At 37.8% G+C, this 13,175-nt stretch overlaps 1 non-coding gene across 1 annotated transcript; it reads left to right on the plus strand.

Moving 5' to 3' along the window:
- Nucleotides 1–5,835: 5,835 nt before the first annotated feature.
- On the plus strand, nucleotides 5,836–5,942 carry LOC141681716 (small nucleolar RNA R71). The gene has a single exon (XR_012559147.1). It is a non-coding gene; the product is annotated as a small nucleolar RNA R71 (small nucleolar RNA).
- The last annotated feature ends 7,233 nt before the right edge of the window (nucleotides 5,943–13,175 follow it).

Here is a 13,175-nt window from a genome sequence, read left to right on the forward strand (position 1 = left end):
TGTCTCTTTCTCTAGTTACAGAAACATTTATAGCGGCTATATCTTCGAGCACTTGGTGTGTAGATACATGAGCCACTAATCATGTTTGTAATTCTATGTAGGGGTTCCAACTATCCAGAATGCTTAGAGATGGTGAGATATACGTGTTCATGGGAGATGCTACGAAAGTAGCAGTAGTTGCAGTAGGAGTTATTCATTTATCTTTTGGTCCTGATTGGATTTTGGTTTTGAACAATTGTCTTTATGTACCTTCTTTTAGAAGGAATTTAATTTCGGTTTCTAAACTTGCTTTGGATGGTTATAATGTTTGTTTGGATTGTAATGTTTCTATTATGATGAATAAACGAATTATATGTTCTGGTACATTGCAAGACAATTTGTATATAATTAATCCTAGTCAACCTGCACTGTAACTGCAATTTAGGAAATTGAATAACACATCTTCTAACTCTACTAAAAGAAAGGAACCTTCTAATTTGAACCAAACATATCTTTGGCACTTGAGATTAGGTCATATTAACTTGAGGAGGATTCAAAGACTGGTAGTAGACGGGCCTTTAAGCTCATTGGCAGTGGAGCCATTTCCAGTTTGTAAATCCTGCTTGGAAGGTAAAATGACTAATAGGCCTTTCAAGGCAAAAGGGAATAGAGCCAAACAACTGTTAGAATTGGTTCACTCTGATTTATGTGGACCCATGAATATCCAAGCAAGAGGTGGTTATGAATATTTCATCACTTTCATTGATGATTATTCTAGATATGGGTACGTTTATTTGTTGCACCGTAAGTCTGAGTGCTTTGATAAGTTCAAAGAGTACAAAGCTAAAACGGAGAAGCGACTTAATAAAAGTATCAAGTCACTATGATCAGATCGTGGTGGTGAATACTTGCTTGGAGAATTTAGGGAATATTTATCAGAAAATGGGATAGAATCCCAGTTAACTGCACCAGGCACACCCCAGCAGAACGGTGTAGCAGAGAGAAGGAACCAGACTCTTTTAGAGAGTGTTAGATCGATGATGAGTTATTCGGATTTACCCAAATCGTTTTGGGGACATGCCTTAGAGACAACAGCTTATCTTCTGAACTTAGTACCTTCTAAGTCGGTTCCTAAAACCCCCTTAGAATTGTGGACCGGGGATAAACCGAGTCTAAGACATATTCGAATATGGGGTTGTCCAGCACATGTGCTGAACAAGAACGCGACTAAGTTAGAATCCCGTACAGAAGTAAGGTTGTTTGTAGGCTATCCCATGGGAACGAAAGGATATTTATTTTATAGTCCGAAGAATCGGGATGTCATTGTTAGCACCAATGCAAGATTCTTGGAGGAGGACTATATAATGAATCACAAACCCATGAGTAGTGTCGTTTTAGAGGAACTAGTGGGAGGGACAAATAATACCCATGAAGCTGTAGTACAAGTAGAACAACAACAACATAATGTACAACCTGTCACTAGTACCGCACCAGTGCCTCGTCGTAGTGGGAGGGTTGTTCAATAGCCTGATAGATTCATGTTTTTGGGAGAGTCTTCAGACTTGGTCCCTGGTGAACATGATGATGATCCCCGTACATATGAAGAGGCAGTACAAGACAAAGATGCAGATCTTTGGCAAAAGGCGATGGAATCTGAGATAGAATCAATGTATTCTAATCAGGTCTGGGAGCTCGTGGAACCACCCAAAGGTATAAAACCTATTGGATGTAAGTGGATCTACAAGAAAAAGAGGGGATTAGATAAAAAGGTGAAAGCCTAGAAAGCAAGACTTGTTGCGAAAGGGTATACTCAGAAAGAAGGTATCGATTATGAGGAAACCTTTTCACCGGTAGTAATGCTTAAGTCAATCCATATTCTTTTATCTATAGCAGCTCATCTCGATTATGAGATTTGGCAAATGGATGTCAAGACAGCTTTTCTTAATGGAAGTCTTGAAGAAACCATCTATATGCAGCAACCAAAAGAAAAATTAAGGAAGTCCAAGAGCATCTGGTATGTAAGCTTAAGAGGTCTATTTATGGACTTAAACAAGCTTCTAGAGACTGAAAAATTTGTTTTGATCAGGCAGTCCAGTCATATGGATTTGATCAAAGTCCAAGTGAATCGTGCGTGTATGAGAGAAGTGAAGGTAATGCAGTGGTTTTTCTAGTACTATATGTAGATGATATTTTACTCATTGGAAACAATGTTGAGATGTTATCATCAGTAAAGGCATGATTGTTCAAACAATTTGACATGAAGGACTTAGGTGAAGTGGCATACATCCTTGGGATCAAAGTTATAAGGGATCGCAAGAAAAGGATGTTGGCTTTATCTCAAGAGCCCTACATTGATGAAGTATTAGCTCGTTTTAACATGCAGAACTCTAAGAAAGGTTTTTTACCTTTTAAGCATGGAGTTGCTCTATCTAAGAAGCAGTGTCCTTCGACACCTAAGGATATAGAGGCATGAAAGCAGTTCCTTATGCTTCAGCATGTGGAAGCTTAATGTATGCTATGTTATGTACGAGGCCTGACATCTGCTTTGCTGTAGGCATGGTTAGTAGATATCAGTCGAACCCAGGTCAGGAACATTGGAGTGCAGTAAAAACTATACTCAAGTACCTGAGAAGGACTAAGGAGTATATGTTAATTTACAAGGCCTCAGATCTATTTCCTTTGGGATATACTGATTCAGATTTCCAATCAGATAGGGATAAGAGGAAATCAACCTCGGGATATGTTTTTACTTTGGGAGGTGGAGCCGTTATATGGAGGAGTGTAAAGCAGAAATGCATTGCAGACTCCACCATGGAGGCCGAGTACGTGGCGGCCTCTGAGGCTGCCAAGGAGGCTGTATGGTTCAGGAACTTCCTTTTGGACTTAGATGTGGTACCTAATTTGCCTAGGAGCTTGACGGTGTATTGTGATAACACTGGTGTTGTGGCAAATTCAAAGGAACTGCGAGACCACAAAGCAGCTAAACATATTGAACGTAAATTTCATCTCATACGAGGAATCGTAAAGCGAGGGGATATAGTTGTGGCTCACATATCATCAGAATACAACCGAGTAGATCCTTTCACAAAGAGCTTGCCAACCAAGGTTTCTGACAAGCATGTGGAAGCGATAGGAGTCAGATGGATGGACACATAAATTTTTATATAATAGTGGATTAAATAAACACTGATGTACACATAGAATATTTTGAGTATAAGTGGGAGATTGTTAGTGTATACTGAAAATATTTATTTGAAGTATGTACATTTATTTCTGGCCGGTTTATTTGAGAATCATTTGAATGTTTACATGTTGTCTAATATTATATATTGTGAACAATCTAGTATCAAATGGGATACAGAATATTAGATTGTTAAATACGGTTATATAATATAATAAGGTTCACAGCACAGGTGGTGTTGGACAATCCACTGGTATGGCTGTAGTATTATTTAGATTAGTTTATACTGACTAATAAATAATACTAGTATACTTTGTGTATATTGAACATGATCAAATTTAGAATTGTTCCCTTAATACTGATTAAGAAGGAGAACTAAGATTCTATGTTATTATTAATGCTTAGGTTCTTAATCCGAAAATAGTAATTGACACGTGTATATTATTTACATGCTTTGATTTATATATGAAATAATTCTTTTGAATTATATCATTATATTTTGGGTGATGGAATTATATACATGGTGGATATTATTTATTGAAGGAATCCATGTCCTGATAATATTCGGATTAATGATGTCCCCTTGAAAGCTCAAAAAGATTTAATTATGTGAAACCCTGCAGGTGGAATTTATTCTAGCATAATTAAATAAAGGTTGAGTGGATGATCAAGGATAAAAGATATTAATTAAATAAATTATCAGTAATTTATTTAATTAATGGACATATGATATTTTAAACATGGGGAATTTAATAAGCAAATAATATTGGAACCGAATTAATTAAATTACGGTATTAGGAAAGGTAATGCAAATATTAATTCTTTAGTGGATTGAATTAATATTTAATTACATTAGGCTAGGCTCAAGATGTAATTAGAAGGCCCAACCTAATTATCCATGGTCTCTATTGTAGCCTATATATATTCTTATTCTCTTCTTGCTTGGAATTGTGTGAAAACATATTGTAGCCACCAAGGAGCAAGAAGAGAGGATAACTTGAGAAGACGGAGGCCACACTTCGCTCAAGGGAATTTGGGAATACAATAGAAGAGCGTGGAATCAACCATTAACAAGGTAATCCTCTTTTCGTAATCTTTATCGTAAAACGTAGTAACACCCTAAGTTCGTGGTTCCCAACAATTTTATATCATTGAACACATTAAAAGTTACATCGTGATCCAACACTCGCATGGTGAGCTCACCCTTCTGAACATCAATCAAGGTACGACCAGTAGCCAAAAAAGGTCTTCCCAAGATTATGGGAATCTTCTTATCCTCCTCGAAATCAAGAATTACAAAATTAGCAGGGAAGATGAGTTTATCAACCTTGACCAAGATATCCTCCACAATACCTCGCAGATATGTAATAGAATGATCGGCTAACTGCAAAGTCATATAAGTCGGCTTTGGATCAGGTAAGTCCAACTTCTTGAAGATTGACAAAGGCATCAGATTGATGCTAGCTCCCAAGTCACATAAGCATTTGTCGAATGACAATTTTACAATGGTGTATGGAATAATGAAGCTTCGGAGGCAATTTCTGTTGCAACACCACACTGCATTCCTCCCTGAGAGCAACGATTTCTAAGTCATCAAGCTTCACCTTCCTAGATAGAATACCTTTCATAAATTTCGTGTAACTAGGAATTTGCTCAAGAGCTTCAGCGAAAGGTATGTTGATATGAAGTTTCTTGAACACCTCCAAAAACTTTTCAAACTGCTTATCCAGCTTTTTCTTCTGCAGCCTCTTAGGAAAAGGAGGTAGAGGATAGATCTGTTTCTCCCCTGTATTACCCTCAGGAGGAGTGTTCTCAACAGTAGTCTTCCTTGGTTCCACTTTTGTTTGCTACTGCGCTATTGCTTCAACTACAGCTTTTTCATCCGAAACTTGAGTTTGTTCAGGATTTGCAACCTTACCAAACCTCAATGTAATTGCTTTTACATGCTCCTTAGATTCTTTCTTTCCTGGCACTTCAATATCGCTTGGAAGCGTGCCAGGTTGATGATTTAGTAATGCGTTAGCAATCTGCCCAATCTGATTCTCCAAGGTCTTGATAGAAACATCTTGTCTCTTGCACATGAGCCTCAACTCCTCCAATTCAGATTTTTTATTCGCTTGTTGTAGCTGGAGCTGGTGTCTTGGTGCATATTGCGGTTGCTGGAAACCAGGGGGTTGTACTGCTTTGCTGGGTACTGCTGATAAGGCTGTTGAACTGCATTCTGAGTGTTTATCCAGTTGAAATTAGGATGATTGTGGTTGTTCGGATGATAGGTGGCTGGCACAGGTTGTTGCAACCTCTGAAAGTTGCTCACGAACTGAGCTGATTCACTAGAAATAGCACACTTATCAATCTAATGGGCACCCGCACAAAGCTTACAGACACCAGTGATTTGATTAACTCCATAATTAGCCAAAGTGTCCACCTTCACAGTCAAAGCCTTAAGTTGGGCAGCTATAGCAGTTGCTGCATCCAACTCCAGAATTCCTGCTACTTTACGCAGAGTTAGTCTCTGGGAAGGATTCTGGTATTCATTAGCAGCCATCAGTTCAATCAATTCATATGTTTCATTGTAGCTCTGAGCCCACAAGGCTCTTCCTAATGCTGCATCGAGCATAGGTTTATAAGTAGCACCCAATCCATTATAGAAACAGTTTATAATCATCCAATCAGGCATGCCATAGTGTGGGCAGGTCCTTAGCATCTCCTTATATCGATCCCAAGCCTCACACAGAGATTCTCCAGTTTGCTATCAAAACTCAGTAAGAGCATTCCTGATTGCAGCAGTCTTTGCCATATGAAAGAATTTAGTGAGAAACTTTTGAGCAAGATCCTCCCATGTGGTGATAGACCCTAGTGGTAGAGATTGTAACCAGCACTTTGCTTTATCCCTTAGAGAGAATGGTAAAAGTCGCAGCTTGATAGCATCTTCAGTCACCCCATTGAATTTGAAAGTGTTGCAGATCTCGATGAAATCCCTGATGTGCATGTTGGGGTCTTCTGTAGGAGAACCCCCAAACTGAATTGAGTTCTGTATCATCTGAATCGTGCTCGACTTGATCTCAAAACTGTTAGCCGCAATGGCTGGTCTGATGATGTTCGATTGAATATCATTGACCTTAGGCTGAGAATAATCCATCAAAGCCTTAGGAATTTCTGCTTGATCTCCCATCACTACTAGTGCTTCTTTTTCTTCCTCAACTAAGATTTCCACTTCAGCTTTCTCCCTAACTATTACAACTTCTTCCTCAGCTTGATCCATATTTCTCATACGAGTCCGAGAACGCGTATGCATACACGCTCGCTAGAGTACCCGAAATAAGACAAGGAAACAGATAAGTAACAATGTCCGAGTTAATGAACTTTAACGACCACTGATGACAAACACATAAACTAAAAAATTAACACTAATCCCCGGCAGCGGCGCCAAAAACTTGTTAGTCGCTAAACACGGGCTAATAGTTCACGCAATTATACGCGTTTACAAGTAATATAGAATTATTTCTAGTTCGTTCCCACATGGACTGGTTTAGGTTAACTTTGTGATTTATGCACTTATGCAACAATGATTTGGTTATTATCGGATGCTAAGACAAATAACAAGTTGAGATTGTTTATAACTAAGAATTAAACTAACGATTATAACTAAGAGAACAAGAATGGCTATTTTAATATATATGACAAACATGGGATCCTAACTTCATTAAATACTTCATTCAATAGCCTTTCCGTTCTTGACCTTAGCATGTAATCAGATAGAAGTTGCTAAACGCCAACTTTCGTTGCACGAATGACATACTACCAGACATCCACAAAAGAGATAGAAGTTGAATAGAAACCAATTATATTGGGACCCTATATGTCTATAGAATTTGACAATATAACGATTTTTATGCACAAGTTATTTATCGTGATTATATAGGGCAAGTAAGATGGTTAAAATTACCTACGACTCATGCATAACTAATACACGAACCTCTGCTAGCATGGAAAGTTCTAAATCCTTAAATTCACTGTCGCTTTATTAAGAATTAACACGCTATCTTATAAGTTTACGACGCTCATAAGACGATTAAACACAACCAATAATAGGTTATCATATAATCACCACACACTAAGGCATCAAAATAAATCAACTAAAGAAATCCATAAATAAATCCGTTAGAACCCCACGATAATGATTAGCCTATGATCGGACTCATCAATAACGTGGGTTCCGATGAAAGCATGGTATAATAAACGTAGTCTTTATACTGAATAAATAATAAACCAAGTACGACACAAGATTATAGGTTCAAGAATAAGAAAACTAGCATCCAACGTTACAACTTAAACAAAGAATCACAAATAAAAACTAGATCTTCTTCGCCTTGGTTGAGATTGTGCTCTTCGGTCTTCTTATGCCTTCTCCTCTTGCTCCGGTCCGTCTCTTTTGAAAAATGACCTTTATTTATATATATAGCAGCCCTCTACATGGTAGAAGTCCTCCAATCAAAAGCCCACGAGAATCAGGATTTTAATTTCCCGACCCGGCACAGCCGCGCACTTGATCAGCGCGGGCGCGCTGTGTCTCTGTACTTCGGGCGCGGGCGCGCGCTATGACAGCGCGGGAGCGCTGGCCTTCTGGAGAAAATTCCATTTTATTCTTTTCTTTCTGCAATGAGTTGGTCTTCACGAGCTTTATTCCTTGGAAACCATCCTAACACCATATTAGCATCAAATCAATGCTAATTCTCCTGAATTCCAGATTAATGCCTGAAATGCAAAAACACTAGAAAACACATTAAAACACCAATAACTTGAGTATAAATACACCAATTCAAAGCTTAATGGAGCATTATAAAGTGTCATAAATGCCACTCAACACTAGAAAAACATGTTTATCTTGAGATAAAATTGTCTAAGGAATAGGAAATAATAAAACTTTGGACAATTTTAGGAAAAAACAACTCAGGGATTAATTGAAAGTGGTTGTCGGAGGTCAGGATTAGGTTATGCAGACAAACCTATTACTTGGAATCTTAAACCAATAGATACCGAGATAGTATGTCGAGATAGTATGTCGAGATCTCCTTTTGTTCTGTAGAGAAGTGACATATCCATAAGTATCATGACTTATCGATATCTTGAGTTCTCTATAAATATAATTAACATTTCGAGGTCTCCATTTCTCTATATATGAAATGACTTGTCGATATCTCTGAGATCTCTACATGCAGAATTGACTTGTCAATATCTTCATTTGACTTATCAATATCTATAAGACTTCTACATGCAGAAATAACTTGTCGATATCTTTGAGATCTCTACATACACGTTTTGACTAATCGATATCTCTGAGATCTCTATATGAGAAATTGATTTGTCGATATCTCCAGTTCTCAACATCTTCATTTGACTTGTCGATATCTCTGAGACTACTTCATAAGTCATTTTGGACTACTATACAAGTCATTTTGGACTTCTCGATTGACTTCGATATACCTTGATCTGTGACTTGTTAATATCTTGACTTAGAACATTTTTCATAGAATAACGTTATTCAACTCAAAGCTTCTACATCTTTTCTCTGAGGCATGATCATGACTTGATCTTCTTCCAAAGTGTATTCCTAAGCTTGAAACTGTTCATAGAAAAATCCCCCAGTCTAATCTATTTAACATTTTTATAGACTCAGGGAATACAATTACAGAATATAAATATTGATTATCATACAACTTAATCTTAGGTTGTTAATTTGACTTTGTCTTGTTATTATGTAGGCATGTCTTGCACAACAATCTCCCCCAATTTGTGAGAATATTACTTATCACAAATTTATGCCTAATAACAAGACTAACCCCAAGCAAAAATCAAATACATTAAAATTGACAGATTGAAAAATATACTTTTTATACATTGAGAATTTTCATCTGTTTACAAATTACAGACATTAGGTGAATTTCTCATAGCCAGGATCTTTTTTAATGAGGTCCTTGATCTTTACCAGCACTTCAAGTTCTTCAATAATTTTTATCCCTCTTAGAGCTTCCACTAGCTTGAGTCATTCCTTCAATGAGTAAGTATTAAGAAGATGAATTCTAAACCTTGAGACTCTGCCAGCTTTAATGTTTAGGAAATGTCCATCTTTAGAAACTCTGGTCAAACCCCTTGCCTTTAATTCATTAGATCTCTGTTCAAATATCTTAATTTCTCTTGCATATTTTCTTTCCCTTTCTTCCCTCTCAGCCTTTTCCCTAGCATGCTTGATGTTCCTTTCTCTCAACCTTTCAGCTAGCACAACCTTCCTCATTCTTGGACTTGAGTCCTTAGCCTTCATCAAACTAATCACCCTCTTCAATTCCACAGTTGAAAATGTCTCTATTACTTCTCTATTCAGCAAAATGAAGGAGCCATCATGATAGTAGATCTTGGCTTCTTCCAGAAAAACAAACCAAACTTTGACTATCTCCTTAGCTTGTTATCGGTGATAATCATCATCTTTTATGTTCCTTGATACTGGTAGAAAGTCATTCTGATTAAAACAATTCCAGATAGCACAACATTAGCTTGAATTTTCTTTTGTTTTCGTCCTGTAGTTTTGAAATGAGCTTTAGATGGAGGCTTAAATGAAGGTGGTCTTGATAATTTCTTGAGTGAGGTTTGGCTAGCTTTGATTGGGAGTAGGGAATTTGCAGTTGACTTGTATAGGTACTCGGGTTTTTGAGGTTGGTTTGATTGATTATTTGTTTGGATAGGTTTAGGAATTTGAGTTTGGTAAGTTTGTGAAATTTGGATTCCTCGGACATCTTGATGCTTTACTACCCCTTATCCATCTTTTTTCCTCTTCTTCCCATCATTTCTTCCCTTCTTTTCCTCTTTCTTGTCATCACCCTTGTTGCCAGTTGCTTTTCTAGATTGACTTGTATTTGAGGCAGAAGATTTTTGATCACCTCCTTCTGCTCGTCATCATCTAAGTCATCTTTAGTATTGATTTGTGTTCTAGGCAACATGGTTTTAGCCATCTTCAAGTATCTACCCAAAATCCTGACCATCTTCTCATCTTCAATGCTCTTGCTCTTCTTGGTCTTCAAATCAGTCTCCAAGGTCATATGATCAATCCAAGCAGCTACTTGACCATTCTTGAGTTTATTGAGCAAGAGAGTGTCCTCGCAAATCACCATGTTGACTTTATTGATGTTGTGAATATGTTGTATACTTGATGATTACCTAAACAAAACATTTAAGTAGATTTTACTTAGTGAAATAATGTAGCACTCGACGGATAAGAATTATAGTCCCGACGGATAACTCACTATAGTCTCGACGGATGATTAACTTATTATCCATCGAGTGAGTAGCTTATGTAATAGTAAGTTTGTAGCACAGTGATGTATGCACCTTTGTATAAAATCTGTAGTAGCATATAAGTCATGTTGACTTTAACTAGATATGCAGAATAGGTTGATTAATTGTACATAAGTAATGTCTTGTAATTCTGTATAAGTGAAATGAAGTCAAGTGCCAAAGTAGCTACCGACGGATGATTAACAAAGCCTTCGACGGATGATCAAATGACTATCAACGGATGTTTAACATAGCAGTCGACGGATGATCAATTAAGTCATCGACGGATGATCTGAAAGTCGACGGATGATCATATCAAGAATTCAAACATCAGTTGAACAGTGAAAGCTGACACACAGCCGTCGAGTTGTATACAAACACATTGTGGAAGCCCATTAACTAGGTAATAGAGGACGAAAAGCAGCAAAGATTAAGACTGTTAGATTTTATATTTGTTCAGTCTTTTTGACTTTGTAATCCTGGTATTATATAAACCAAGAGAGTAGCAAATAGAAAATAACTGAGATAGCTGAGAAACACAAAAATAGAGGAATCTTTGTAAGCATAATCTTTAGCATTTCCTGTATTCTCAGCAGTTCCATTTGTAAGCAGCTGTGGGCATTTCTGCACACAAAGTCCTCTCGATATATTATATATATCTCTGGTGGAATTATTTAAATCCACCAGAAAGTTTTTAAAGACTCTTGTTTTTAATTACTTATGTTTTGATTCATTCAAGTTTACATTCCGCATTGTGCTAATCAAAACAAATATATCTATAATCGAGTTGAACATTTTTATTTCAAGAAAAAGGTTCAAGAATTCCATTCAACCCCCCTTCTGTAATTCTTGCTACATTGTTAAGGGACTAACAATTGATTAGGATGACCAGCTCAGATGCCCTTCTAGATTGGATATAGGAGAGAGACACCTGAATACACATGTCCCCACTTGAGTCATTGATGTTTGCAACAATCCTCTTTTCTCTATAATTTCCATTTATCATCATCACTATTCTCAGAAAGTTTATGTTTCTTTCCAAAGCCTTTTTGTAGGTGAAGTGATTGTTGTTAAGAAAGATCCTGAAAGCTTTAAGGAGTTCATCAAATTCCTTGTCAAGATAAGGTCCTTCAGCTGCTTTCAAGAGTTTGTCCATTTTAATATCATCCTTCTTTTGAACTTGAATTGTGGCTTGTCTTGATGATTGCAATTTTAGCTGTGACTCCATCCCCCCCTTAGTCTTGGTAGAAGGTATAGAGATTGTAGGTAGAGGGAGTGTAGTCCTTACAGTTTGTGGTAATTCTGGAAAAGGTATGTTTAAAGCTCCCATAATAGCTCTGAAAGATACTGAATTCTGCATCTGTAGATATTTGTGGGAGTCTACTAGGGACTTTATATGTTGTTGCTGACTTTGCATCAAAGAGGTCAATTGAGCGACTTGAGCTGAGAGAGATTCATTTGAAGATTGGAGAGTGGAGATTTAAGCTTGTAAGTTTTGGATTTGTAGGTTTGTGGATGTAGACATAGGTTGTGAACTAAAGGTAGCTAAAGTACCAAAAGAATTATACATAACATTCTTGACCTCCTCCATGACCAAAGCTGAAGGTTCAAACTTAGCCTTGTAGAGTTGATCCAGATTGACCTTTGAGTCATTATTCCGAGTTATCTCTTTCTGGATCACCTCATGCAAATCTTTGAAAGATTCTCTCAAATTAGACATATTTTTTTCCACTCGGGTGAGAGAGGGCTTTGATAGGGAAGAAAATAAGGCCTGGGTATGTAGTTAATGTTGCATTAATCATATCAGAGTTGGGCCAATAACTAGGCCCATTTGAGAAGGTCCAAAACCCTGAATATTAATTAATTTCGTAGTTAATTAATATGGGATAAGTCAGCTGATAAGATGAGTCCTAATGGAGAAATAAATCCCTATAGATTGACCTCCAAGGAACCTGGTGGGATAAGGAATCAACTTCCTACTTCTTAGGACTCCAAGTCCATTCTAATTATGAGACTTGACCACCAAGTCTCCTAACCCAAGTCTAATTCAAGGACCCCCAACATCTATATAAGGGGCCTCACCCCACAAATTAGAACTACATTTTTTGACTTGATCCTTGGTATACAGCAAGGTACGTAGGCATCTTGTAAGGCAGATCGAGTCACGAAACACAAGAGCAGTCAAATCGAGCCTTGAAGCTCACGTTCCCTAGTAATAAACACCACAATTATTATAACTTAGATTTTGATCCATAACATTTGGCGCTGACTATGGGGAAGCACAACAACAACCATGGCGAGAACACGGAGAAGAGGCAGCGCCCAAGAAGGAGAAACACCAGCGGGGACAACCCAAACGATTTCATCAGTCGTGGAGGTACCTCCGCATTCAACCAATGTCGCTACCCAAGGAGGAGTCCAGGTAGAGGCAACTGAACCTCAAGGGACGATTCCCCCGGCTCATCAAGGTACGAATCCCCAACTTCAACAACTACATACAATTGTGAATTCATGACCCGTTGGGTAAGAGTATTCAACCGTTGTGACCACTAACCCCCTTATGGGATGCCCCTTTACCCCGAGGTTGGAGGAAGTGGACATGCTGGACGGAGTGAAGGACGAGGGCAAACACCCCCTACATACAAGGTTTGGCTCCTATCCCAGAGGATCGGGAATTTTCTGGTCCTTA

Source organism: Apium graveolens, chromosome 1, assembly GCF_009905375.1.
Source record: "Apium graveolens cultivar Ventura chromosome 1, ASM990537v1, whole genome shotgun sequence".
Taxonomy (NCBI): Eukaryota; Viridiplantae; Streptophyta; class Magnoliopsida; order Apiales; family Apiaceae; genus Apium; species Apium graveolens.